The sequence below is a fragment of the Melospiza melodia genome, chromosome 5 (assembly GCF_035770615.1).
Source record: "Melospiza melodia melodia isolate bMelMel2 chromosome 5, bMelMel2.pri, whole genome shotgun sequence".
NCBI lineage: Eukaryota > Metazoa > Chordata > Aves > Passeriformes > Passerellidae > Melospiza > Melospiza melodia.
The window spans coordinates 4,760,156-4,786,501 of record NC_086198.1 but is presented as its reverse complement, the minus strand read 5'-3'; the positions used below and the strand labels follow the sequence as shown (position 1 = coordinate 4,786,501).

At 36.8% G+C, this 26,346-nt stretch overlaps 1 protein-coding gene across 14 annotated transcripts in view; it reads left to right on the top strand.

Annotated features, from left to right (window-relative positions):
- The window catches only part of TENM3 (teneurin transmembrane protein 3), a 1,293,822-nt gene that overhangs the window by 912,979 nt on the left and 354,497 nt on the right, over window positions 1–26,346 (top strand). For 13 of the 14 annotated variants that reach the window (XM_063156143.1, XM_063156142.1, XM_063156155.1 and 10 more), the window contains one exon: window positions 6,915–6,988. The exons of the other annotated variant lie outside the window; for it this stretch is intronic. The gene's annotated coding sequence lies outside the window, so the exon portion shown is untranslated. The remainder of the gene's footprint in view (window positions 1–6,914; window positions 6,989–26,346) is intronic. 14 annotated transcript variants of the gene reach the window in all.

Genomic DNA, 26,346 nt, shown 5'->3' with positions numbered 1-26,346 from the left:
AGAGCAGACTCAACAACGTGGAAGAAAATTGAGCTTGTATTATCCTGAGAATAAGTATTTTGAGATGAAGAAAATGTATGGAACTTCCTAATAGAGAAATCCTAGAAGAAGCCAAGCTCAAGGAGGTTGGGTTGTTACTGTTTTTCTTGGCTGGTGTTGACAATGTGTAGCAAGTACCTAGGGATGGGTGAAGCTGAGAGTCATGGCTCTCAAGTAGAAACTTGAGGTGAGTCTGGTTTTTGAAGGATGAAATACGAGAAATGGATATTTCAATGTCAGCCTCACACATTCTGCCTTGAAAAAAAAAATCATCATGCTGACAATAGACTGCTTATTTTAAATATCAATGAAACAGTGATATTTATTGCAAGAGAGTGGAAAGCTGCCTTCAGGAAGTGGACTTTTAAAATTCAAAATTGAGTAGCTACATTAAGTGTCCTTTTGAAGCAATTAAGTTATTTTCTATGTCTTGTTTTGCATGGGCTGAGTTTGAGTAGTACTGCTCTCAGATTAAAAATTGAATCAAATGGATGACTCATATAGCAAAAAATAGCGTGATTTTTCTCTCTGCTGCCCAAGTCTGGGTTTTATTTTACTTTAAGGTAAAATATTTTTTCAGTTGTAGTGAAAGTACATGTTGGATATCAACTCCTCACAGTTGAAAAGACTTGAACAGCTAGTAGGAGGAAAGTACTTGATATCCTGTGTTTGAGCCTTTGGTCCTTTAGAATCACGGCCATGCATGACAAGAGAGCTCAGCTATTAAACAAGGTCTGGGCAGGAGCAGATGGGAGGACACAAGAATTGACCAGAAAAAGTATCGAGTGAGTGAAAAAATATGCAGTCCTTGGTTTGGATAGAGAATGGGCATAGTGCCCATTTCACCTTGTTACTGTTCACCTTCGCTAGGCAAGATTTTTAAAGAGCTTTTGGAAGAGACTAAAATTCTTTGTGACAGGTTGTTTAGTGTCTGGATGTGTTGCTTTGTTTTTGTTTATTTTTTAGGGGGACTGGGTGAAATTGTTTCTATGTGTGCTGGTCTGGGTATCAAAGAGGTGCCTTTATTATTTTCCTTCAAAGTTGTTTTAGAACAAACTGACTTATTTTTATTATCTGTAGAATTCCTAAATTTATACAAATAATACCATTATTCATAATATTTTTATGCTATAAATACCCCTCTTACACCATCTCACGATTTTCTGTCAATGGTTAATTTTGGTGTATTTAGCACTGCTGTACATTACGACGTTTCTTCTCTGTTTTCTATATACAGAATTTCACAATGCTAATAATCACATGTGGTTATAGGTAACTAAGGCAGGTTTGCAGTTCAGACTGTGGAATATCTGGCTATAAGAGCTTTTTATCAGTTTCCAATTCTTAAACACTTCTGTTCACTACTCTTTCTATTTTAGTTTTTGTTCTTATTGTAAAGCTGTGCATCTGAATTGATGAACGTCTGAACGGTGCTTTTGTACCAAAGATTAGCTAATTGTGTGGAATAAACCAGACTGCTGTGTGCACTTTTTTTTGGTTATCCTTTATGTATTCTGTAAAAATCTACTTTCATTTATTTCATGAAAATGAATACTAAAAGGTTCAAAAATGAAACCAAAGCGCATGCCACAATGATTTGTTTAATTCAGTGACATTGTTTACGTGGTTACATGAGCCAAGTGGTTGCTCGAGCCACACAGCACGTTCATATTAATGTATGTGGGTATGTGTATATATGCATGTAGTCATTTTCAGCTGTTAATTGAAGGTAATAAGGTTTAGATTGACAGTATGGCAGAATAAACAGCACAGCCCACAAGCACTTGAGTTTTTGACCAGAAGGTGTTTTCCATCCTTGCAGTGATCCACTGTAGAGGCCATATCATGGATCTGACCAAAGCTACTGAGTCATGCACATGGCTCTGACTTTCTGATCATAAGGTCAGAGTTTGACTGACGTCGCAGATAACAAAAATACTTTCATTTTTACTGAGACAACAAAGACCTCTTAGCCATTGCTGTGTAGTTAAGGTTTTCTGAGTGCTCTCCCAAAGACAAAGTACTGCTGGGCTACAAATCCATTATTGCTCTTCCCCATGGTCTGACAGCTCTGTGCCCTTCAAAAGGAGGAGAGCAGTGAAAAACGTCGCATGCTGTAAGTGTCCTGTTGTCTTCTCTGACCAAGTGAAAAAATGATGATGTGGAAGATCCTTCCCTTTCACAAAATCCTTCCCTTTCACAAAATTTCCTGCTTCTGTTTACCGAATTGATCTGTGAGTGAAACACGCGCTGCGTGTACAATTTACAGTGCAAGATCAAATTGTCCAGAAGAAAATATGACTTGCCTGTGGCAAATGCACAAAAATATTCTGGATGGCTTGTCCTTTAAAAACAATGTTTTCAGTATATACTGCTGCAAGAAAACTGGAGATTTCATCAGGAGTTAAGAATCTGTCTGAGCTGTAAACTCCAAGATAATTTGAATAATTGGTCTCTAGCATAACATGTTGCTGCTATGTAGCTAGTTAATGTGAGGTAGTCATGTTTCTTTGGTAAGTGAGTGACTTAAAAATAAAATGTGTCAATTAATTTGGGATACTCTAGAAAAACTCTGGGTATGAAATTCCAAATATATAGATATCAAAGAGAATGAACCAGCTGTTCAAAAATATTCTAAGATATTTTAAAAGAAAAAATTGCAAATAAGAAAAAAATCTATAATAGAATATTGATGATGTAAATAAACATTATTTGCAATTTGAGATTGTTTTCATCACGATAGAAACATACCCCAAGATGTACTGGGCAGCTTCTTTATTCAGTGCTTTCATTGAACTAGTAACAGATGTTAGGCCTTTCAGGTAGAGATGGGTGATGTTAGATTTATATAAAACAAATTCTATTTAAGTCTTCCATATTTTGAAAAGCAGATTACACAAGTTCAAGGTATTGTATTTCTCGTATCTAGCACATTCTTGGTTTTGAGGTGCATAGAAAGGAATGTTAAATATCAGCTTGTTCAGTGTTTAGTAGTTACTTGGGTAAAGCATGTTTTAAGCATGTTTGGTTAAAACAAGTATTTAGGCATGTTTCACCCGAAATCTTAATGTTAAAAGCATGTTTCACCTGAAATCTTTATTAATATTAAAAATCAAACAATTAATTAGCATTTAAAGATATTACATTTTTCTCTTCAAAATACCATAAAAGTATTGTAATTATGGACTTTGATTCTTTTCATGCCTGCTGCTGAGTTTTTCAAAATAACCTTTCACCCTGGTTTTTCCATTTATGAAAAAGGAATGGTCCCAGTCCTAGTCAAGTGCTCTGATGCTTGTGGAAAATAAATCTGCTGTGTGTGTGTTCAGTGTTATCCCCATGATGTCGAGAATTCCTTCAGGAGAATTTATTTGCAATGACAATTTTTTTTTAAAATTTTGGTTACACGCTCTTTATTTTGCTCATTTGAATAAAAATTTAAGACTAAAATGGAGCTCATGTCTACATAATATCTGATCAGCAGAATGCCCCCTGCTGAATAATACTGTGATGTATATAGCATAATTCCATAAATTGAATCAGAATTAATTGTTTGCTAATTAGTTGTTTTGAATGTAGTTCATGTAGCTTTATATTTAACACCTCAGTCCTTGCAATCAGAAGTTTGTCTTTCATTTACTTCTTATTGATGCTTTATTTTCCTCAGTGGAAATACAAATAACTTTTGTGTTTGATCACAGTCTGTATTAACCTTCTAAAACAACACACTAAACTTAAACCAACTTCCATTAAGTATGTTAGATTACTTTTAGATTTCTACTTTTTGATGCATTGTGAGAACAGTTATATTGGGGGAAAAGAAATACTAAATACTCACTGACATGCCTCAGAGATGAAAAATAGGCATTTATAGGAAAAATTAGATAATGAATTACAAATAGTAGCATAAGAGATTAAAAGATGTTGATATGGGACGGAAAAAAATATTGCCATGCTTAAACAATTATTTTCATCTATAAAGGAAAAGATTTTGATTAGAAACAAAACAGTCAAAAAAAGAAACTGAAAAAATCCCATACCCACCTCTCTCCCCCAGCGAAAAGCGCAGCAAAAAACCAAAACACCCAAGCAAAAAAAAACAAATGACCCAAACCCCAAGCTGCACATGCTCTCACATGGCCTCCAGCAATCAGTCACTGGAAACATTGATCAGAAGAACTAAGAAATGTCCTTGTTTTTGTTGCTTAGCTGGAAGATAGAGTAACTGGTATCCAAGTTAAGGAGTGGATTTTGGAATTCTTAGGTAGAAAAATCTAGTAGTTGTGATATCACAGTAATTGGTTTGGGCTACTGCTCTTGTATACATTGAGTCTTTAAGCTGTATAAAGCTGTGTGATAAGGAACTGTAGCTCTGAGCTGGAGATGTGAGTAGATCAACTATGTGGTTTTATCTTTCTGGCAGTAAATTATACAGTAGGACCAACAGATAAGGCCCAAGGTTTGGGTGTTTTCTGGTAGAGGAAAAATAAACAGTGATAGGTTGCAAATCAGAAAATATGATAACCACTAAAAAAAGTCATTTTCAGGCTCCTGACAGAACTGCTTTATCTGAAGGGTTCTTGGGATGTGAGAATCACTCTGAGGTGCAAGCAAATGTTTTTGCTCATAAAGTAACTGTCTTTAGATTTTGGAAAACGGTAAAATAAGGACAATCTTTTTGATTCCTTAAAATGATGATAAAGCTGTAAAATGGGAACAAAATGGGAAAAGTTAATATCTTTGTTAGCTAAAATGTTTTATAATATAATTGAATTTTTGCTAAATGTCCTAGCATGTTGTATTTTGTGTCAAGAGTTGAAATTGATTCCTTAGGACAGCTACCACCATGGGGTCTCTTGGGTGGTTTAACTATATAGTTAGGAGAAAAATAATTAAAGAAAATCTGGCATTTGTATATGTGGTTTCTACAGCACAGAAACTACCTGAACATTCTAAGATTACTTCTCTCCCTGCTAGTTTGTCTTAATTGGCTTCCTTCTTTTTAATATACATAATTGCCAAAAATTGAATGTGCCATTTGGGTCAAGAAAATGCTCTAAAATTTTAGTTAGGCCTTTGTGAAATATGGTACTTATATGAATGATGTCAATTCAGATTAGGATTGCACTAGTTAATGCTAAGTGGGCTGCATGGTATTTAACAAACAGAATACTTTGTTAATGCATCATTAGCAAAAAAAAATTTTTTTTTTTTCATCCTTCATAACTGATTGTTCATAAGCAAGCCCTGTTTGTTGTTCTGGACCATAGGTTTGCCTTTTCAGTCTTGCTAAGTTACAAATAGTGTTGCTTAGCTGTACCAGTACCATGGATGTAGGACAAATGGCTTGGGCGCCAGCGTTCAAAAATCTCTCAAATGGGCTAAACTATATTAATGTCTTAACAGCAGTATGGTCTTATGGATTTCTGTGCACAAAATATCCCACACTGGTACTTGCAGCCAGTGTTTATTCTAAAGCAGTGTCTGGTGTGCTTCTGAAGGGGTTTGCAGCTCAATGTGCCCTAGTACTTGTCTATCCAAACAGCATAAACATGGAAAAATCAACTGCAAGTGCAGAGTGGGAGAAAGTAATGTCTTGCCTGCTGTGATGCTCATGAATCAAGAGATAGTTTATGTTAATGATTCCTGTACTGGAGATGAGCATAGCAAGCTTAGACTTTTGTTTTGAAAGGTTGCTGGAATAGAAGTTGCTGGAATACTAAGTTGTCTCCTTCTTCATGAACAGATGTGGACTGACAGGTTTAATTTTGTGGAAAGAAAAATTTGTCACGTTAGTGCTAAATTTAAGGTATTTTCTTCTAGATGCGTGTTTCTTTTGTCTGCCTTTGTAGTCTAGATTAACAGTGGAAATATATTGACAGAAAATCTACTTGTGAATTAAGATTTGCAGCAAGATTACTTGCTACATAGAGATTCATACAGGAGAGAAGAAAAAACAAATTTTGCACAGGGGTACCTAAAATATGGAAACATTCTCTGGAGTGGTATTTAATGACACCCTGAAATTTATAATTAGACAAAGCAATCAATCTGCTTTTATACTAGCTTGGAAACTTCCTGGAGAATGTGACAGGACAAAAATTATTTATTTACTAATATTTAAAAATTACATGAGAAATAATTGTTATATCACCAAGAAAAAAAAAAAAAAAGAAAATAAAAGAAATAGCATACCTCAGGTGTCCTGGATCTTGTTACCTCTCTGGGTGTTAGCATCAGAAATTTCCAAAATTTCTTATTTCTGCTATGTGCCAGTCAATTATTAATCTTCCATGGATCATGAAAGCTGCCATATTCTTCAGGCTACTTGCTCTGGCAGGAGTACAGCGTGCCTAAACGCAGAGGTTGTACGACTTGAAAAAAAAAATATTCTTTTTATTAAAAATTATTCTCTGATTGTATACAAGTAATTATTTGGGTTTGGAGGGACCTCCAGTGGTTTCCTCATTCATCTCCTGATCAGCTGCAAGCAGGCCTGGGTGGGGAGGGTTTCTCAGGGCTGGCTCCAGCTGAGTCTCGGGTCCTGGCAGGATGGAGACCCCGTGGCCCCTCTGAGCATCCTGGGCAGTAAATGCTGACTGCTCTTGCATGAACTAGCAAGTAGGAACCAACTGCTTCATCTTTCTGCTGTTGTCCACTGAATCCGTTTCCTCTTTTCCTGAACCTGAGCATAAACCCAAGAAGCTGCTTTCATCCTGCAGCTCTTGTTGGACTGCTTTGTTCTCCTTGCAGAGGAGAACTCTTCTTACACTGAAATACTTAAAATTTGTAGTTTGATTATAATTTTGTGTTAGCAAGAAAAAGCACACTTCTGGTTGATTCTGCTTCAGTAATTTGCTTTCCATTTTCCATAGGAGTCTATTGCAAGGTGAAAGAAAGTCTGTGAGACATTGGCAACAATCAGGCAACTATTTCTTTATCTTTAGAGGTAAGCTGTCATTAAGTGTGTTGTTTGGTATCGTATTGGAAGGGAAGTGAAAAGAAACTGGAAAAATGAGAGTGGTGTTTAGGAAACCTGACATTACTATGCATAAAACAGTTTGCCTGTTTCTGTAGATGTCTATGCCCAGTACTATTTGTGCTTATCTTTTACCAATATTACATACCTTTTACCCTTCATCCATTGGAGTGCAAAACTTCCAACTTACCCCACCTCTTGTTGGCAAATATTTTAAATAGGTGTTTCTTCCCTCTCTCACTGGCAGCAGAAAAAGTACTTTAACTGTTTGTTCAGTTATATAACCACGATGATAGTGGATTTTATGGGAGTGTATATAGCTTCTGGTTGAGGCAAGGTCAATCACATTTTTTGCCGGGACAATATTTCCCTGAAGTTTCTCACTGTGAGAAAACTTTATTGACTGAAGATGGGTTTTGCCTGCTTTCAGAATACTGGCGTGCCAGCCCTTGTATCTCAGTTTTAAAAACTGGGCACTCATCAATTATAGAAGGGTGGTAGTAACTCTCCCCTTATTGGGAAAGGTAGGGGCTTCCCAAGAGAATGAAGTACTGCTTTTATTTTTTAACATCTTAATTACTTAATTTTGTGCTATTATAGAAATTAAACGATATGCTGAAATATAACTTTTAGTAAGATTTCTTTTCAGAGAAGGAACAGTGTAATATGTTACCCATCTGTGGAACGCTATCATTTACAAAGGATAAAGGATATACCAAGAGATTAATTGGGTGTTCTCTTTTTCTGGGGCAGCTTTTTCTAGGAATAGCTGGTTTTAAGCTTTTCACTCCAACTTCTGTCAACTAAATTTCTACAATGAACAGCCCAAAGGAGCATAAACAGAAGCTTCTGCTGTGGAATGCACTTCCTTTTTATGTTAAAATGTTGATTAACCCTTTTTAGAACTTTCTTTTGATGTGACCAGACAAAGAGACACTCATATATCCCTTTGGGATTTGCCTTCAGTGAACCTTCTTCAAAAATCATGACCTTGGCTGTCCAAGTGACAAGGCTCTCGAGTTGTTCAAGTAGATTTAAATGATAAGGAAGCAGGATGCCAGAATGGGTTGCTGTAGATGCAGTGATGCAGTACTTTGTACTGGCTGAAGCACAAGTGAGGGCATCAACCACACAGGTTGTTGCTGACAGGATGGAAACCAAATCCAGCAGCATGCAGTGAGACACATACAGCAACGTTCTCATATCTGAACATGCAAGCATTTAATGCACAAAGATGAAAACACATTATGCTTTCCTTTGTCTGGGCTTAGGAATTTTGACAAAGTCTTTCTTGGTAACAAGGACATACTTTGTAATGTAGATATATGTATACCTTTGCCGTTACAGTCATAACAACTTCTTGTCAAATGAACCAAAAAGTCCCAAGTGAGACTTTCCCATCATGATAGAACAAGAACTCAATAACTTGTTATTCAAAACCCTGTGATAGAATACATTTCTGTCTTCAGAAATTGGGTTCTTTGCACATTTCCTTGGGAAAAAATGCACTCCAGTGATTGTTTCAATGTATGCACTGGGTTATAAAGGGAGTTTCAGCGATACTGTACTTATCAGCTGCACATGAACAGTTTGTGGTTTGAAGAGGGAACCTGGGATGGAGAAATCCAACCTTCTGTATCCAATTTTACCCAGTGGAATATGGCATTAAACAATCCTATTGTGTTTAAAATTTCATTTTGTCTGTTGGAACACTAGACCATATGGTTTATTTGGAGAAGCTTATGGATGGTTTGTTCATCTTTGTTTCCTGATTTTCTACTTTATATATCAGATAATGTGAGACAACTGATTGTGAATATCAAAGGTAACCCTTGGAGTTCAGCATGGTGTTAAACTATACCTTATGTCTTATTTATTTTATTGGAATACAAAAGTTGTGTCTTTTTATTTAGGTTGCACATTTGAACTAGTCAGGTCGAGCTGACGTATAAAAATCCGGTAATTGTGAAATATTAAATTAGAGAAGTGTATGGATCTTGTGTTTCACAAGAACTAGTTGAAGAATTGAATAACCTCAGGAAAGATATTTTGTGAACCAGACTTGAGCCACATTTTCTGACATCAGCCAGTCTTCTTGAAATTTTTAGAAAATCCTGGTGGTGGTGTTTTAGGTTGGTTTTTTTGGTTTTTTTTTTTTTTTTTTTCTTTTCACTGTAGCCAACAGTTATTTACTTGTCTTATTTTATACATTTGTTTTATACAATAGTTTACAAATGGAAAATTTTATTAAGATATGTATTTAGGATATAGTATAGCTAACCTGTAGAAGTGCTTAAGTTATGCAAATATATATGCTGTGTGAGACACACTAGAAGGCTGTGTATCTCTAGTTATTTATATAGCTTTCAGCATTCCTGTGTATTGCAATTAATTTAGATCCATGTTTTGAGCATGTTGCATTGTTTCTTGCTTCTGAGAGTTGGTGGAACGCCTCACAAAGAAATGCCCTTTGACGATAAGATTGCAAAGTGGGAGTGAGTGAGCAGAAGAGGAGTATGCCAGACTATAATAATGTTTGTAGCATTAATTAAACTGTTTGTTAAGTAATATATTCGGACAGACGAGTGTTTCCCAGCTTCTACATAGCCCATTATGTGTTCTAGTAAATTAAAACTAGGAAACCTTTGTTGGAGTTATAGTGCTCAAACTGACATCTAATTCCCCCAGACAATAGGTACAAGCCTGCAAGCCTCTCTAATTCTTTCCAGTCTTTACATTTATTGATCCTTTTGTAAACGTGTTTCATCCAATCTCTTACCAACAGCACTGGTTAGAAGTGTGAAGTTTGCCACGTCTGACCTAAGGCACATTGCAACCAGCAGCTATCTGCCACACAGCCATACAGTTGGGCATCCCAGATTTACTTCCAGTCACTAGAAAATTTGGACCTTTATGGCTGGTTTGGTTCCTGCTTTGTGTGGAGGGACTGACATGTTAATTCTTTGATCTGTCTGGTTTGCGACTGAATTTAGTTCAGCTATCATTTGTATTCCTGGTTCTAAATGTTTTATTACTTGGGTTGGCTTATATAAGTAGCTTGTTTTGATTCAGAACTTCATTTTCCCTAGTCCTGAGTAATGTTTTGCTTATACATATGTATGTTTCTTACTGCAAAGTAGGATTTAATCCTTTTTTTTTTCTTAACTTGTCAGGTTTTTTACATGTCTTATTATGACAAAGTTACCAAATAATTAATGCATAATCTCTGAATGGATATAGTAAATTTTAGTGAAATGGAACAGTAAATTTTAGTGAAATGAGCACAATACATTTTTATTATTTTCTTCATCTTATACTGTAAAACATATGTAATTAATAATTGATAGTAAACAAACACATCTTATTTTTCCTACCATATTCATCACCAGATTCAAAGCTTTGAAGTTCAGTAAATAATTTATGATAGTTGTTAGTGTAAGGAAATCTAACTGTACTCCTGATCCTGCTTGCTTTTTGTCCTTGTTGTTCTCAAGCATAGCTTTGATTGGTAGTCGAACTGAATGATAAAGAATGTATGAATAACTGATGGGGTTAATTAAACAGATGAAAATTAAATCAGCTGTTTTTAATTTTAAAAAAATTATAAATACATAATGAAAATTTTGTGTATCTTTATTTTTTTTAATTTTAAATGAATCGCATAAGACAATGAAGAACTGAATGTTTTTAATACAAAGTGAAATGTGTTTTCAGCTTGCTTTTGTTCTCAAAACTTCAATCAGGTTGTCTTTTAGCCTTGTTAAATATCTTGTTGAGATCTGCTGTATTTGCTGAGAATGTAACAAAAGGTGTGAGAGTATAAAAATGAAGAAATACATGGTTTTGGCCTTAACTGAAATGTTCCATAAAATGTTAATTCCTTTGTTTTTCCTTGCTTGCATGGATAACCCAAAGATTGTGAAGAGATTTTTAAGCATTGAAGAGATTTTTTTTCCAGATCATTCACGCTCAAAAGGTTAGCTTTTATTTGTGTCCTTATAAAATTTCTTAAATAATCCAGTAATATATTGTGAGTCTTCAAATATATTCTGACTTAGCTAAAACTTGAAAAAAAAGCAGGAAAAAAAAATACATGACTTCAGGCAGAGAGGTAAAAATTCTGTGTAATTCTGTAACTTCCAGGTACCGGTTTATGGCATCTCCAGTTTAACCCTCAAAACAGAGTGAGATCAGGACACAGCAAAGCAGTTTGAACCCATCCTCATTTGGCTGCAAAAAGCAACGCAGTGTAAAACCTCTCATGGAGTTTTGCCAGACTGAGTTGGGGAACTGTGGTAGAAGTTTGATGTACCTAAGAATATATTTAATTTCTTTTTATTTTTTAAAATAAAAAATTTTGTGCGCATATAAATGGAGCTGCACGGCAGCACTCGTGCTCAAGGCGACAGGGCTGTGCAGGAATCTGTGGCCCTTCTGTCCCTGGGCAGGCTGCGGCCTGCAGTGCTTGCCTTGCTGTGCTGCTGTGCGTGTGCGGAGCCCCGGGCCTTTGTTCCTGACACGGGTGGTCTGGGAGCACGGGGTGTAAATGGGCTCTGTTTTGTACAGCTGTAATTACAATGAGGCGTCACAGCGAAGCTTTAAAGAATATTTTCAGTGCAGTGCTGAATATATAAGGCACTAAGCAGGAGGAGGCTGTTATTCCATGGTCTAGGGTCTTCTGGGTCTGAGGTTTAGGCTGGTTTGTGAGGCTTTCCACTTAAAGGTGATTTATAGGTATCATGAGCCAGATGTCGTGAAAATTACCAAGAATAGCAAGAACCTGTTATTGGCTTTCAGAAATTTATTGTCTCTCAAGGTTTCCTGTACACCACTGTTATTTCCCTTGAAATCAGTGTGGGACTTGCCTTGTGTAGGCAAGACCACATTAAGCTATTATTGTCATTAGTTCACTAATTTTTCTGGTGTGGCAGATGACAGAAGAGGAATGTTTTGGGAAGTTTCTGACTTTGACCAATATGGTGATAATTTCACTTGGCAAAGGCACGTTACTACTTTCTCCCTATTGAGTAATAAAAACCTTCTCCAGAAAATGAATTTGTTAGATTATTTCAGGGACCAAAAAAAGGGCCACAATCTTTTATAATTAGAAGAGTTAGCCCAAATATAGATGTTACCATCGACTGCTTAGTGTTGTTTGACAGTGGCAAATTTTTTCCTTTAGAGGTCTGTAAATGATGTGATGAGCAAGTATTCAATCTTCATTTGGTAGCTTTAGCTGCTTCTTGAAAAGTACTTTGGTTTGGTTTTGTTCTAAAAGCTCTTCTTCTTTCCTCCCATGGTTTCTTTCATGCTTGTTTTGTCTATTTTTAACTGCTGCACTGCAAAAACAAGTGATAATGATAAGGCTAATGATGAACACCCATATTCTTTTGGAAGCTTTAAAATTGTTAAAGGATAATCAGCAAATAACATTACAAGAAACGTGTGACTGCAGTGTGATCTCACGCATGTTAATTTTTCACTGCAAGAAGAACCTGTGTCTCTGGCTTCATAGATCACCTTGAAGGATTGGGGCTTGCTTTTTGTAAGGAACATGGTTTGCAACAATACATCACCTTCGTTTCTTTGCTCCTAGAGAGAATCTGCTGACAGCAGGGCTATGCTAGAACAGGCCACATCCACCATTGACTTTTTCCTTTCAGTGTCACCTTGGGACATCATGTCTGGTTTCCAAGTGATGATAATTTTGTAACTGTGTTTTCGTACTTTGCTTTTTTTGTCGCCTTGTGCAGCCTACTGGTTCTTCAGGGGCTAAGTTCATGTGTTGCACAAAGTGGGTGCAAAAATGCTGTAGAAGAGGAAAAATCTCAGTCATTTTCATGCTGCCTTATTTTAATTTTTTTTAAGTCAGGCTTTGTGAACACTTAAAAATTGTGCAAATTTTTATTGAATTGTAATCTGGTTTTGTAAACGTCTGGATTTCTTGGCAAGGATGATAAAGCAGAAAAGGTGGAGAAAAGACAGACTTCAAGGATAAAAGGAGCCTTAACTAAAGGAAGCAGGTTAGCAATTATGTGTGCACTGCCAGTGTTCAAGGTAGAATACTGCTCACACACAGAGCTCAGTTATCTGCAGAACAAAGGAGCAGCTTACGGAACTCTCAGTACAGAGAGACTCGGTAGTAATTTTCGTGACCTCTTGTAATCTTGTAAAATTGTGAGGTAGTCACAAATTCAATGCTTTGTTCTGCTTATTGAAAATCTTTGGAGTTAAATTAATAAAACAAACTTGTGTAACTATCAGTGAATGCCTTTGTGAACTAAATGTTCCTTTTCAGGCCACTAGCATTGCCAGTTAAACTATCAAAAGCAGGTGCTTTAATTAAAATAATATTTTTTTTGTGCAAATCTACTTGAAGAAATTAGTAATTCATTGTAAAAGATATGAAAATTGGAATCTGACAAATGTGTATTTGTACATAACCTTTCCACAAGTACTGAACTCTGTCTAATGCGTATTAGTTGCTAAATCAAGTCAGATGTCTGAGGCGAGAAATGGAAAGCTGATAGCAAATATTCATAGTGGAAGCTGATAACAGCCTTAATTAAGCTGCTGCTATCTTTCCATGATAAATTTAGAACTTCTCCATAAGTCATCTGACTTTAATGCTCTATTTGCATCCAGGAGTGTTTGATTTAGATCAGCGTCTCTGTTAAGAGATCTGCAGATGTCTCTTTGATAGCCCTAGCTGTCTCTCAAGAAGAGCCCGGGAGCTTTGTTTTCCTGTGTTGCAGGGTAGAGGATGAGGTGTACATTGACCCAAAGCTGACCTTCCAGCATTTAGCTTTTTCAAGGCTGGCATACCCTGAGAAATACTTATTTCTTTAATGACTAATGCTTTCTCATACCATTTCTTGAACCCAGAATTCCTTAATCTTTTTGTTACTGTACTTGCTTAATTCAAAGAAGCTTTACCATGAAAACTGGATAAAAGGATAATTTCAGAATAATTCTAGAAGCTTGGGTGGGCACAGCCCAAGACAGCTCTATTCATGTAGTGTTAATTGCAATCAAACAGAAAGGTTCTAAGATCACAAATGGTGTGTTGAGTTTTTTGAGTAACAATTTAGTATTATGTCACCAGATTGTTTGGATGGATTTGTTGTCTTGCCGGTTTTGCTTCCAGCAGTTGTACACATTGTAAATGCCTTAATCATCAACTGAACTGTCTGAGACACTTCTTTTTTTAAAATTCTTTTCAGAACAGGGAAGAGTAACTTAATTTGAAAGTAAATACTTGTATTAGAATTTTTTGATCAAAAAATAAATTGTTTTTTCTGTCTAGAAATTCTGCCATTGTTTCTGAGCCAGACATTTTAACAGGATTCTTCTTTATAGTTAGAAAAAATCATGGGAGAGTCTGGTGCTACTTCCTCACAGAGAGTGAATACACACTATTCAGAAATGGTAATTCTCACAGTTGTCTAAAGCTGAGATAAAGTAGATCATTAAGTTGATGTAAATTATAAAAGTCATCTGCATGTTTGTCTAGAAGTCCAGTATTCATGTATTTGGTGTGAAAACAAACACAAAACAGGAGAGTTATTTCACCAGAACCTGAGAAGTGGTGTGAGAAAAAGGAGCTCTGCATGAGAGATGTGGAGAATCTGATGCATATGAGCACTTAGAACAGACAAAAGAAATCAAGTGTGTTCTGCTGCATTCCTGCTGCCTGTACTTGTATGTGCTAGCATTCTCTCCTAGCTCTTTTCTGCTTTTCACTTTCTCCTTTTTTTTAACATGGTATGCCTCTGGATGAATTTTTACAATTTTTTAAAGAGGATTTTGAAATTTATTTTGAATTTAGTTATTTTCCTGCATGTGTGCACATATGCATCTCTGTTACTCTGTAGTGCTGCTAATTCAGCAGTATTTTGTAGCTTCTGAGGTGTTAGGATTTCTTGGTCTCATACCTTGGGGACAGGAAGCAGAAACAGTCAAGAATTATGAGCCAATGTGCATAATTGTGACATGCTTGAAGTTACAAAAGTTGCTCTTCAGGCAATTGCCATTTGTGAGAACCTGATGGATGAAGATAATATTGGTAGTTTTCTTACCTATCAGTCACTAAGACAGTGGCCAGTTGAGTGGAATTTGTACCTGCAGAAATAAATTTTTGAAATTACATCTCTGGATGGTTAGTATAGTTAGATAGTTATAAATTTTGATATATTTTTAAATAGCTTTATATGTACATATAGTAATACTGATTGCCAGCACATGTAGTAAATTAGCTAATAATCTGTCACAAAAGTAGCTGAAACATACTTTTCCAAAAACTAAGAAGCTAATATTTACACTTCTGTACTCCATAATTATTCTGTTGTATTTGTCTGCTTGTGATCAGATTAGTTGTATTTTAAGGAAATTGAAACCAAAATTGTAGATGCCTCTCTGTGCAGGGCTGTGTTACTCTGAGGTATTAGGAATGCTTCTGGACAAAATAACTATTCTGTGTGGGTAGTTCTGCATATCAGCAGGTGTAGGAGCATCAAGCTGGCACGGGCAGATCCGGAACACACGTGGGGCTTGCATTATCTGAAGAGATTCTCTGCTTTGTGGTTAGAAAGGTGACACATGTAAGAAACTCCTCCAGATGAGTGGGTATCAGTGTTGCTTTGCTGCCTCACTCCCCTCAGTTTACATAGTGCCCTCTTTGCTGCAGTATTTGCAGAACACTTCACTGTAGTAGCTGTGTTTCCAAAGTGCTGCTGAGTACAGAAGCAGATGGCAGCTCAGTCATTCATCCATCTTGCACTATTTATTTCTATTATTTCTCTGGAAACAAATTAATTGATGTTAAGCTGTTGCTTCCTATCTCCTGCTTCTCCTGTTTGCTCACTTTTTGTTTTTTCATTTTTTAGGAGAAGATAGAAATCAGGTCTGGTTTCTGTTGATGGTTTTCTTTTGTCCATCTAGTCACGAATATTTCAGTGCTGTAATGAGAGGTCTTTGAAAGGCTCTGGAAGGTGATGTAACAAAAGAGTAAAAATTACCTAAGACAAATTAGTTTCTTCTGTTTCTAGAAGCACACATGTCAAGATGATAAGAGTATGTCCCGAATACAAATTAGGGTTGAAGATTTGTGTGGGTTTTCTGGGTGCATAGGGAGACACCACCAGTTTAACTTCCTTCCATTTTGTGTCCATTTGGACAATGTGGGCTTTTAAAGACTTCTGATGACTCCTCATGTGAAATAAACAGCTACTTTCATCTCCAGCAGAAACAGTGCCAGGTGGATTTGGCACTGCTTGGAGAATTCTGCTTGCAAAGGTAACTATCAGTAATTCATTGCCTACATGGAAGGTTGTGTCAAGTTAGGTCTTGTATGGAGACCTCAGACTCCACTGAATCTTTTTTTAATTTGTTTGTTTTTATGAGATCATGGAAAAGACTGTAAGGATTTTTGTACTTAGTTGTGGATCCTTTAGAATATGGTCAGAATGAAATATTTTATTTTGTACTTAGTTATCAATCCTTTAGAATATAGTCAGAATGAAATAATTTTGACAAAATCAATTGACAGTCTGTTAAGAGGGAAGACTTCTCTCTTCAGAAGACACTTATTTGAAGTGCTAGACCATCATTCTGTGTGGACACATTTAATTGTGTATATTTCAATTACTGCTGGTGGGCTGGAGGACTAAACTAAATAAAACCAGGGTGGTGAGCATGCACTGACCATGACTGTCATTTCACTAAAGAAAAATATGTAAGGTTAGAGTAGATTCCATTGCCTTAGAGCTGAGGGAGAGGGGTTAAAAAAAAGTAAGCAACCCCAAGGCTGAGCTGAAGTTTGTGTTGCAAGATCTGTAAGGTAATCAGTACTGCAAAGACTTGAGCTAGAGTTGTGTGTCCTCTGTTGGAGAACTCTACTTTCTTTAAAGAATAATATGAGCTATGTGGGTAGACTTTATTTGTATGGATTGTTAAGTGTGGAGAAGATGGTGGGGAAGAGAGGCCATTCAAATGGGTTCCTGCCCTCACCTTTCAGTGTGCATGACGGTCTCACATTCCCCTCATACAAGTTTGTGGAAAAGGCAGAGTGAGTGGGAGAGCCAGAGCGTTGATCCATCAGCTGACATGGTCCCTGCAATCTTGTGGGTGTCCCTGGTTTCAGCATTGGCGCTTCCCGCTGTGTGGAGGGCTCAGCTGCTGCTGCTGCAGAGGAAGGCAGAGCTGACAATTGGCTGGGCTGTTACTCACATGGCTGCAAGGTGCTCCAGTTCCCAGACAGACACAGTAATCTGGGGTAAGGAGAACACATGTTCTGAAAGGTGGCTGTGTATTTTGTTTGGGTGTGGCAAACAATGTGAATTTCACCATGGGTTTTGTGTGAATGGGACTGCATTTTATTACTTTTTTCACTGTCTTTCTTCAAACCCAAGTCCTGATCTGGAAAAGGAAAGGGCACAATGCTACAGTGGCTTCCCACAGCACAGTGGAGAGGAAGAGGATGGTACTGTGTGACTTGTGTAGGCCTCTGGGAAATTGAGATTCTTTCTTGGATCGTCTATGCAAAGAACTGTGAATCCCAGAATAATATAACTCATAAATTGCCCTACATTAATTTCAATTCTGTGTAGCACATGTAAATGAAAATCTTGGAAACACGTTTGCTAAATCATGTGGTAAATGGTCTTGTTGATGACTGCAGAGTTGCTCTGGGGTTGGAGCTATTAAGCCCTTATTATGGGAATCCAACAGGGCAAATTAAGAGAAACCTGTGTGTGTGCTTGTTATTTTAGGACTTTTATGCTTTCTTCTGAGAGACTTCATGTAGGACCCCATGACCTAAAAAGACTTGGTATCTTTTAGTCAGAGGTTAAGTTTTGAAATCTCAGTTACTGATCTATCAACAATAGAAACAATCACCTTAAGGGAGGGTTTAATGTTGTTATTCTTTAATGATAAAAAGCTAGATATTGCCTTTAGTAATACCTGTAAAATAAGTTTTAAGCGTTCTGCCTAGTTGTATGTGGTGTTTTCACTTATAACTGCATCTTTTGTAAATTGGGGGGGGATAATTTATATTTCATTGTAAGTAGCTGCCCAGTGGGTTTCTTGTTTGTTTGTAACACTACTGTAAGCATTCTTTAATTTGGGAGTGTTCAGATGCTATACATAAGTATTCCTTGGAAATACTCTTCCAAATACGCAAAACCATTGTGCATGGTAGAATTTGCTATTATAATAAATTCTATCATAAAAGAACTAATGCATGATTTTTTTTGCAAGCTTTAACTTTTACATTTCAAGGCTTAAATGTCCAATCCATTGAAAACAAGTATTGCTCCTGTTTATAATGCTTGCCTCCCCAGAGGCAGGATTTTAGAGATTTAACAATTTTTAATGCCAGTACATGAATGCATCCTTTTACATAAATTTCAAATTTCACTTTGGCTCAGGTGAATCATCTCTTTCACTATTTCTTTCTCTAACTTTACCCAGCATTCTCTGGAATACTACCTATCTGAAAAACTGTCACAGTCTTCTAGTGCCATTTTTGCCAGGATCATAAGTGTTTTCAGTAATATTTGTGAGCAGCATTACTGACAGAGCTTGAGTTTCAGCTGAATCAGTTTAGTCTTTTGATGGCATAATTATTTTGCCAGCCGTCGCTCTTGTAGCAGTGGAACTCCCCTTTGAGGAAAAATGAGGTCATTCATCTTTTGTAAGATTCATACATGAGCTTTATCACTATAGTAATAAAATTCATTGCTTGGTGGGTAACCACAAAGGACTCATAGGAGTGAAAATTGTAACCATGCTTACATGCTTGCCATGTGCACAGTTAGGTTGCTGTTAGAATAAGCACATCATAATGCACCTGTAAATAAAGAGGGAATGTGTGCATGGATTAATTTATGGAATGTTGGACAGTTTGAACAAAATCATAAAAATACCTGAAACAATGCTCTGTCCTTCCTGCATTATCTCAGATTTTGTTGGTAAGGTTGATAAACAATTGTTTTCTACTTATTATATGTATTTACAGCTAATATTCTAGGACCCTCTGTTGTCTTTAAATGACATTTTCCCACCATCATTGCCAGTTTGTTTATAAGGCTATTATCTGCAATTTGCACAGGCAGTGCTTTGATGTCTTCCCTGTAAACTATATTCTACCTATATATATTCACTAGTGTTCACTTTTTTTTTAGCTTTTCATCTTTGTGTTTCATTTGAAATATTATTAAAATTATTCAAAATTATTCTTACCTGTGGTTACAGAGAGATTTAATAATTACAACATGTAGTATAGGGTCTGACTGACTGCGTTGCCATTAAGGAATGATTTTCATTCACTGATGTTTTGGGAAGTTTCTGACCCTGTGAATGAATGTGTTGGGCTGGGGACTGTGGTAGCTTTGCTGTGGTGCATCTGCCTGCCTTGCCACTGTGAATAATTGTCATCAAGTGCAGGGGAGGTCTGCAGAGGTCGGGCAGTGGTGCTGCTTTACCTGCAGCTGCCAGCCTGCCCACCCCTGCCTGCTGCACAAACCACAGCGTCCTCATGGCTTGCAAATCACACTGCCTGTAGAGCCTGACAGTGCAGATGGGTGAAAAGAATAACTGAAGTCTAAAAAAGGTGTATTTAGGCTTTTTTTTTTTTTTCCGTGGTGCCAAGCACTTTCAGTTTGTATTTTAGGAAAAGGGTGGATAGCATTTTGGAGGGGGCATGCAACAGCATGCAGGGATGCCTGGTAACAGCAGTGTAGAAATTTCCATTCCAGAGGACTCCTGAACAGAATTTCAAAGGCAGCAATAGAAAGGATGAGTGAATGGGCTGAAGCAGAAAAAATTCCCTTTGTTGTGTGAGTACGTAAAAAGTACTTTTTAAATGAAGATTGTTAATGAATCCTTTCTTGTTAATGTATCACACTGAGGTTCTGCTAGGCTCATCTTTTCTTAAAAAATCAAGGCAGTTGAACACATGCATCCAATGTGCATGGAATGCTAAAGCAAATTCAAGTCATTACCTGCTCTTCTTAATGAAGAAAGTGCTGGTGGTGGGAAGTGTAACAGACAATGCTTTTAATGAAATTAAGTTTGCACATAGTCCCAAGCATACTAATATCTCTAGGTGATACCCTTCTCCTTAATTCCAAGATTTCTATTATTTTAAGAGCTATAGGTATCTAAAGAGAAACCATAAAATTAATTTTGTACACCTTAATTTTTAACTGTTTGTTTTCCATCTCTTTCCCTCTTGGATAGAAGCTGATTTTTCAGGAACTTGTTACCCTTATAAGTGGATCTTCTGCTAAGGTTTTTAAAGCATCCCTGAGATCCTTATAAGAAATGCAAAAAGTAGAAAGCTTATGTTCCTGCAGACTACAGCTGCAGTGTATTTCAGAATATTGTGTAACAAATCACTGCAAGCTATTCTGTACAAATGATGAAACTGGATAAAATACCATATGGTGCTGCACAGTACTTCAAAGAATTATTTCAATATTATGAATGGGCTAAAATATCACATGCAGATTTATTCAGTCTAATTGGGACTTCACAGTTGTACTGTTGTAAAGGAGAATATCTGTGCAAGCTAAGTTGTGGGCAGGGGAGGTGGAATCAGACTGTAGTACAATAGAAAGTATGTGAGAATTAACTTTTCCTAAAATGCATAACAAACATGATCCTCTAGCATGCTGTTAGCAGCAGCACAGTAGGTTTTGTGGTACTTTTGTAATTTGGATACTCTGATTTGGAGTCTAATTGGATTCCTGGGCAACACTGAATGGCAACATTCTTAAGTTGTGTAAAGACTATTTGAAATAATGGGATTGACATTAACCTTTTAGAGTTTCTTTTAAAAAAAAATCTGTTTGAAAAGATTAAAAAATAAGCTGCAGAAGAAGCTTAGATATTTCAGGAAAAATTCTCTTGTGTCATAGACTGTAGGCATTCATTCTGATTGGCTCTGTAATGGATAAAATAAATTTGTTTGGGTTTTTTTTTTCCCTGGCTTCCATCTACTTGTAGTTGGAGGCCAGGAAAAACATATCCAATAAAAAACATCCAGTTCAACTTGAAAAAAACAGCTGGCTTGAAATTCAGCCAAAAAATTGTCATTTAGGAGTTCAATAAATACTTACAGAAAAACTAAAACTCAGGGAGGCACAGTATATTCAATGATTTTCTGTTTCAGGGAGGAAATGCTGAAATAGATGCACCGAGTACTTCTACTTTTGGAAAAATAAAAAAGGTGTATTTGTCTTTTTTAAACCATGACTCACACTTGTGAGGCTGGTGTTCTGTTGTTGTCTAAGCAAAAGTAAGGCAGGGGTGCACTGTTTTACTGGGTTTTTGTGTCCTTGCCTGTGCTTATATAGAACAAATCAAGGCTGGTTCAGAATGCTGTGCAGAGCAAATATTTACCTTAAGCTCCTCCTAATTCCTGGAGTATTTTTACTTCTTTCTGAAACTGTGCACCTTGCAATCATTAAAATGCCAATGCAAAAGAGGAATTCTATGGACATGGCAAAGGGAATGGACAGAAGTAGTGGGAACTTTGAATTAAATTGTTACAAAATTCATAAACTTCATTTGGCTCTGTGATACTTGTAAGTCTCACCAGTGTGGCTGACAGGATGTTGTGAGGTGTCAGGTAATCTCACGTCTTCTGCACATTGATGCTGTTTGCTGTGAGGCTGTGGAAAATGGATAAATGTTGGGCTGAAAACACCACAGGAAATAAAATCCACAAATGATGGGGTGCAAAACTTTTACCTGGCATAGGCCTAATAATGATGTCAATGTTTTCCTTTTTAAAAATTATTATTAAAAGGAGCATCTTTTACAAAGGAATAGCTGCTGGCTAAACTGATTTTTCACATTTGAACTCAGAAGCAGTTAATCATCTTTTAAGAGGTTTAGAAGACATTTATGAGTCTGATCTACATGTCATCATGCAAAGTGAACTAAGAATTCTAATGGGAGCAGTATTTCCCAAAGCACTGGGAAATACCTGGAGAAAGGAGAAGTTTGTTCAACACAATCTCAGGGGAGCTGAGGAAGTCCCTTAGGACAAGAAAAAGCTATGTTAAGAGAAGCCTGAATATGCAAAATAGCTTTGGCTTGAGCAGTTTGTTCTTGTTATTGAGGAAACTGAGGCAGGGAGAGGAGTGTGCTTTTACAGTTTTGTTTGCATGTGCATAGATTTGTTTTGACATTATCTGAAGTAAAAACCCTAATCTGGAATCACTGTGGTTTAGTGCTGTCCTTTTCACTCCTTTTCCTTGTGCTATGACTGATTAATCTAGAATGCCTTCAAGTTCTGGAGCCCTGTGAAGCACTGCACACACGGTGAACAGGATTTTACGAGGTCAGGCTCTTACTAGGAGGCTTAATCATCTCTGTGCAATGCCTAATTTAAGGGAAGAATAGGGATGTTTGCCACTGCAGACCAGGAAAGGGACTGTGCCAAAGCCTCTTCAGAGCCTTGAGCTCCTGGGACCTGCAGTTCTTTCTTGGCAACACTGTGAAAATAGTGCATCTCTATTAGTTCACTGAAAGATATTCCATCTGACTTTTGACTAAAAATCACCTTTACAGGGTTGTATATAATTTTTTTCTTTTTTTTTTTCCTTGTTTGGGAAACTCATAATTCAGGTCATGAATGTGTATTTTGTAGTTCTATCAGCTCTTGTTAGTGTCTCATTAAAGGGTTCTCCAGAGTGTGGTATGATGAACTGGGGAATAATTACAGTTGTAGGGGTATTCTTCAGGTCATCTAGTTCAGCCCCTTGCTCAAAGCAGGGCTTCCTTCAAAGTGGAGTCAGGTGGCTGAGGGTGTTGTTAAGTCAGACTCAGAAATTCCCCAGGGATGAAGATTTCACAGCCTCTCTTGGCAGGTAGTTCCAGCCCTTAGCCATTCTCATTACGAAGCTGTGGGGATGCAGGCTTGGGTGTCTCATTTTTTACTTCTGGGTAAGATGCAGATTAATTGAACACACCAAGCCTGTTTGTTTTTGATCTAGGGCTTTTAAACTGATACACTCTAAGAATAGTGAATTGCTTTTAAATTATTGTTAGGATTTTACTTGTCGGCATCTGTTTTGATATAATGGAACTGCAAGAGAATGTTTTGTAACTCATGATATGTTGAGTTCTGTTACCTTATAACACAGCTGACACACATTTACAGTTTGTTTCTCCTCTGTAATCCGAGTCTGCATTCTTGGCTGAGATGAGGAGCTTGCATTTCTCTGGTTTTTGCACCTATCTCTGTTAAGAGCTATTATTTTCAGCTGTCTTCAGAAAAAAAAGAAACCAACTGTTGTAATGTGTACATCAAGCTGCATAGCTTGAGGATTGTATTATTCAAAAGAGAATATATACTTTATAGAATATAGGGTCTGAAAGTAGTTGATAATCTAGTTAAAACATGAAATTGCTGTTATGTGTGTTCTTGAAGGGAAAATAAAAGTGGGAAGGTGTAGGGTTTTTCTCATGTAACCCTCTAGCTAATCAGGAGCGTCTAAAATAACAGAGGTCATTGAAGATAAAGTTATCCAAAAGGTTATATCACTTTTCATGTCTCTGAAAATTATTTTTCTTTCTGTATGAACACTACTATCTTTTGAAGAAAGGGACATGACTGCAGTGCTAATGAAGTGGAAAGAACTAAAGCTGTCACTGCTGCAAATGGTATTTTCAGGAACAAGAAGTTAGTTTACTTGAAACCTCATAGCAAATGTCTTCGAAAGTCTAAGGTGCTGTCTGTGTGAGTAACGATGAAAGTGCTGGGAGAGGAGGTGTTTATGTAGTCTGTCTGGTATGTCTTTTCCAAAATATATCTTTGGGTACATACTTTGGGAACACATTTTTAAAGTAAAACCAATGTGTTTAGTATGCTTCCCTTACTTAGGGGAACTTGCAACTGGTCAATTACACCAGTCACTCCAAACACGTGTCAGAAAAACCCATCCGTGTACTGTGCTCTGCAAGTTTTGACCAATTGACTGAGAAACTGTTTTTAAAATATTGTAAGAAATATTCTAACATTACTGTTACTAATTTTATATATCCTTAGAGAAAACTTTGTGGTGTATTTTTCCAAGACTTCTTTTTTTTTTCAATATCTTTTAATACATGTTTGTACTAGTAGTAGAAGTTAAGACTTCTCTGTAATATAAACCTAGAAGTTGGAATGGATTGTGATGTAGTGAAATATTACCACACTTCTGCTCACCTGAGGTTAACCTGGTAGGTCACTGGATCACCATTGCAGGGGACAAAGCAAACGACAGCTATGTACCTGGTATACCTAGTTTTATTTGTTGGTCTCTGATCCTGTTAAAAGCCACTTGAACTCAAAGTGCTTGAACTGAATTGCCACGCATGGACTTTGCCTTAGAAAATGGGAGCATAGCCCCTGAGTTTTGGTAATCTCTTGTCAAGAGAAAAGGGTTAAGACCCTATTAGGTAGGAATCAGGCATTTGGACTTTGGAGAATCCCTGGATACACCCTTCTGATAACTGCAGGACCCTGTGTGTTTGTAACAATTGTGCTGCTAATCATATATTGATTCTTATTTTTTGTCAAGTATGTGAGTATCTATCTGTTCCTACATAGTGTTAAAGGGAAATCTAGTACGTGAAGAATTCCAACCAGCTATGAGAGTCCAGGCTGAGAAAGGTGGAGTATGGGTTGGTAACAAAACCAGTTGATGATTTAAAGATTTAGCTGTATGAAAAGATTTTCCTTTAGATAGTCCTAGTGAATACACTATTACCTAACTTTTACTAAATACTTCATTGAATCTGAAATGCTGAATAGAAATACTTTTTTCCTGATAATATAGTATTATTTGTATCTTAAAGGATATGCAAGTAAATCCTCAATTTGTGCATAGTTTTGGTTTTATAATGATGTTTCTTGAAAATATGAATAGGTGTGCTGATCTTGCATCCAAGACTTCATCTTCCTTATTTAGTCATCTAAAGCTAGGGAAGATACCTTACACTTGTGTTCACAGTTGTTTGTTATTGGTCATTAAAATGCTGCATAGTCATTTGTTATAGGGTTAAAATCTTGTTTGGCCATTTGTTCTGGAGAGTTAAAATGTTGACTGCAATGTAAGAAATTGAACTCTGGTTGGATTATTAATATCTCCCCTAACTGATGTCTCAAATGAGAGCATTGTCACTTAAAAGTAGTGGGCTGCTTTAGCAATCTACTTATCATGACCTCATATCCACAATAGAATTGCAGATAATGGATAATGTCAGAAATTTGGGTGGGAATTTATAGCTGTAATTTACGTTCTGGTTATGCTGCCTTTTCTTTCTGAGAAAATACATGTGCTTTGATATTTATTGCAGATACACATTCTCAATCAGCAATTAAGTTATGGGGGTTTTTTTTGTGTATAAATGTAATAAATTTAGTTGAGATTCACTTGGCAGTGTGGGAGGGAGAAAGCAGAGTTCTAGTTCTACATTTACTTCACCTTACCCCATCTCCTTGCCACCTGCTCTTCAGCCATGGCATTGAGAGCTTGCCCTCCAGTTTGCTGCTGTGACTTCTCCATAGCTCCAGCCCTGCACATCACATCCCACTTTCCATCTCTTCAGTCAAATACCTCTGTTTATTTGTCTTCAAAATATCTTAGGGCTTAACAGTACAATAAATCAATCGCTGGAGTATCCAGTACCCCAGTACAAGATCAAAATACAATTCTGAGTCAATAGCAATTCACTCCTTTGGGTTTCTTCTTTTTTACTTCCCAGAAGCACTTTTATGTTGACATGTGTGTCTCTTATTCATGCCATTCTGGCATGAGGCAGGGCAGGGTGGTCTTGCTTGCCCTTGCCTAAGCTCACTCTGGCCAGTTTGGCAGATGTAGCAGTGGTTTTTGTTGAAGTCAAGTTTGTACCATTAGACAATAGAGCAGTGCTCCTCTCTGCTGCCACTGCTCGGAGAATCACTGCCTTGTTAGCCTAGTAAACATTTTTAGTTTGAGTGCTGGCAGCTTATCATGTCAACTATTGACAGAGGTAAATTTCCCTCTATATTAATGCAGCAGGAAAATGGCCAAGCAGGCATTTTTCTGCATTCTTTTTTACAGTAACCAGCAATGGCTACAAACTGAGCCTTTTGGGTGTGATTCTGTGGAGTTGGTCTTAGAATTTCTGAAGTAATCAGAAGTTATGAATTCTAAAAACAAATACCTAGGTAGACTAAATAAGAGGTATTGTAACAAATTAAAAAATACTTATTTCTGTAAAAGTATAGAATTGATGCCAGCAAACTGTTTTATGACTTTACATGATAATGGTTAACATAAGTCAGCTTC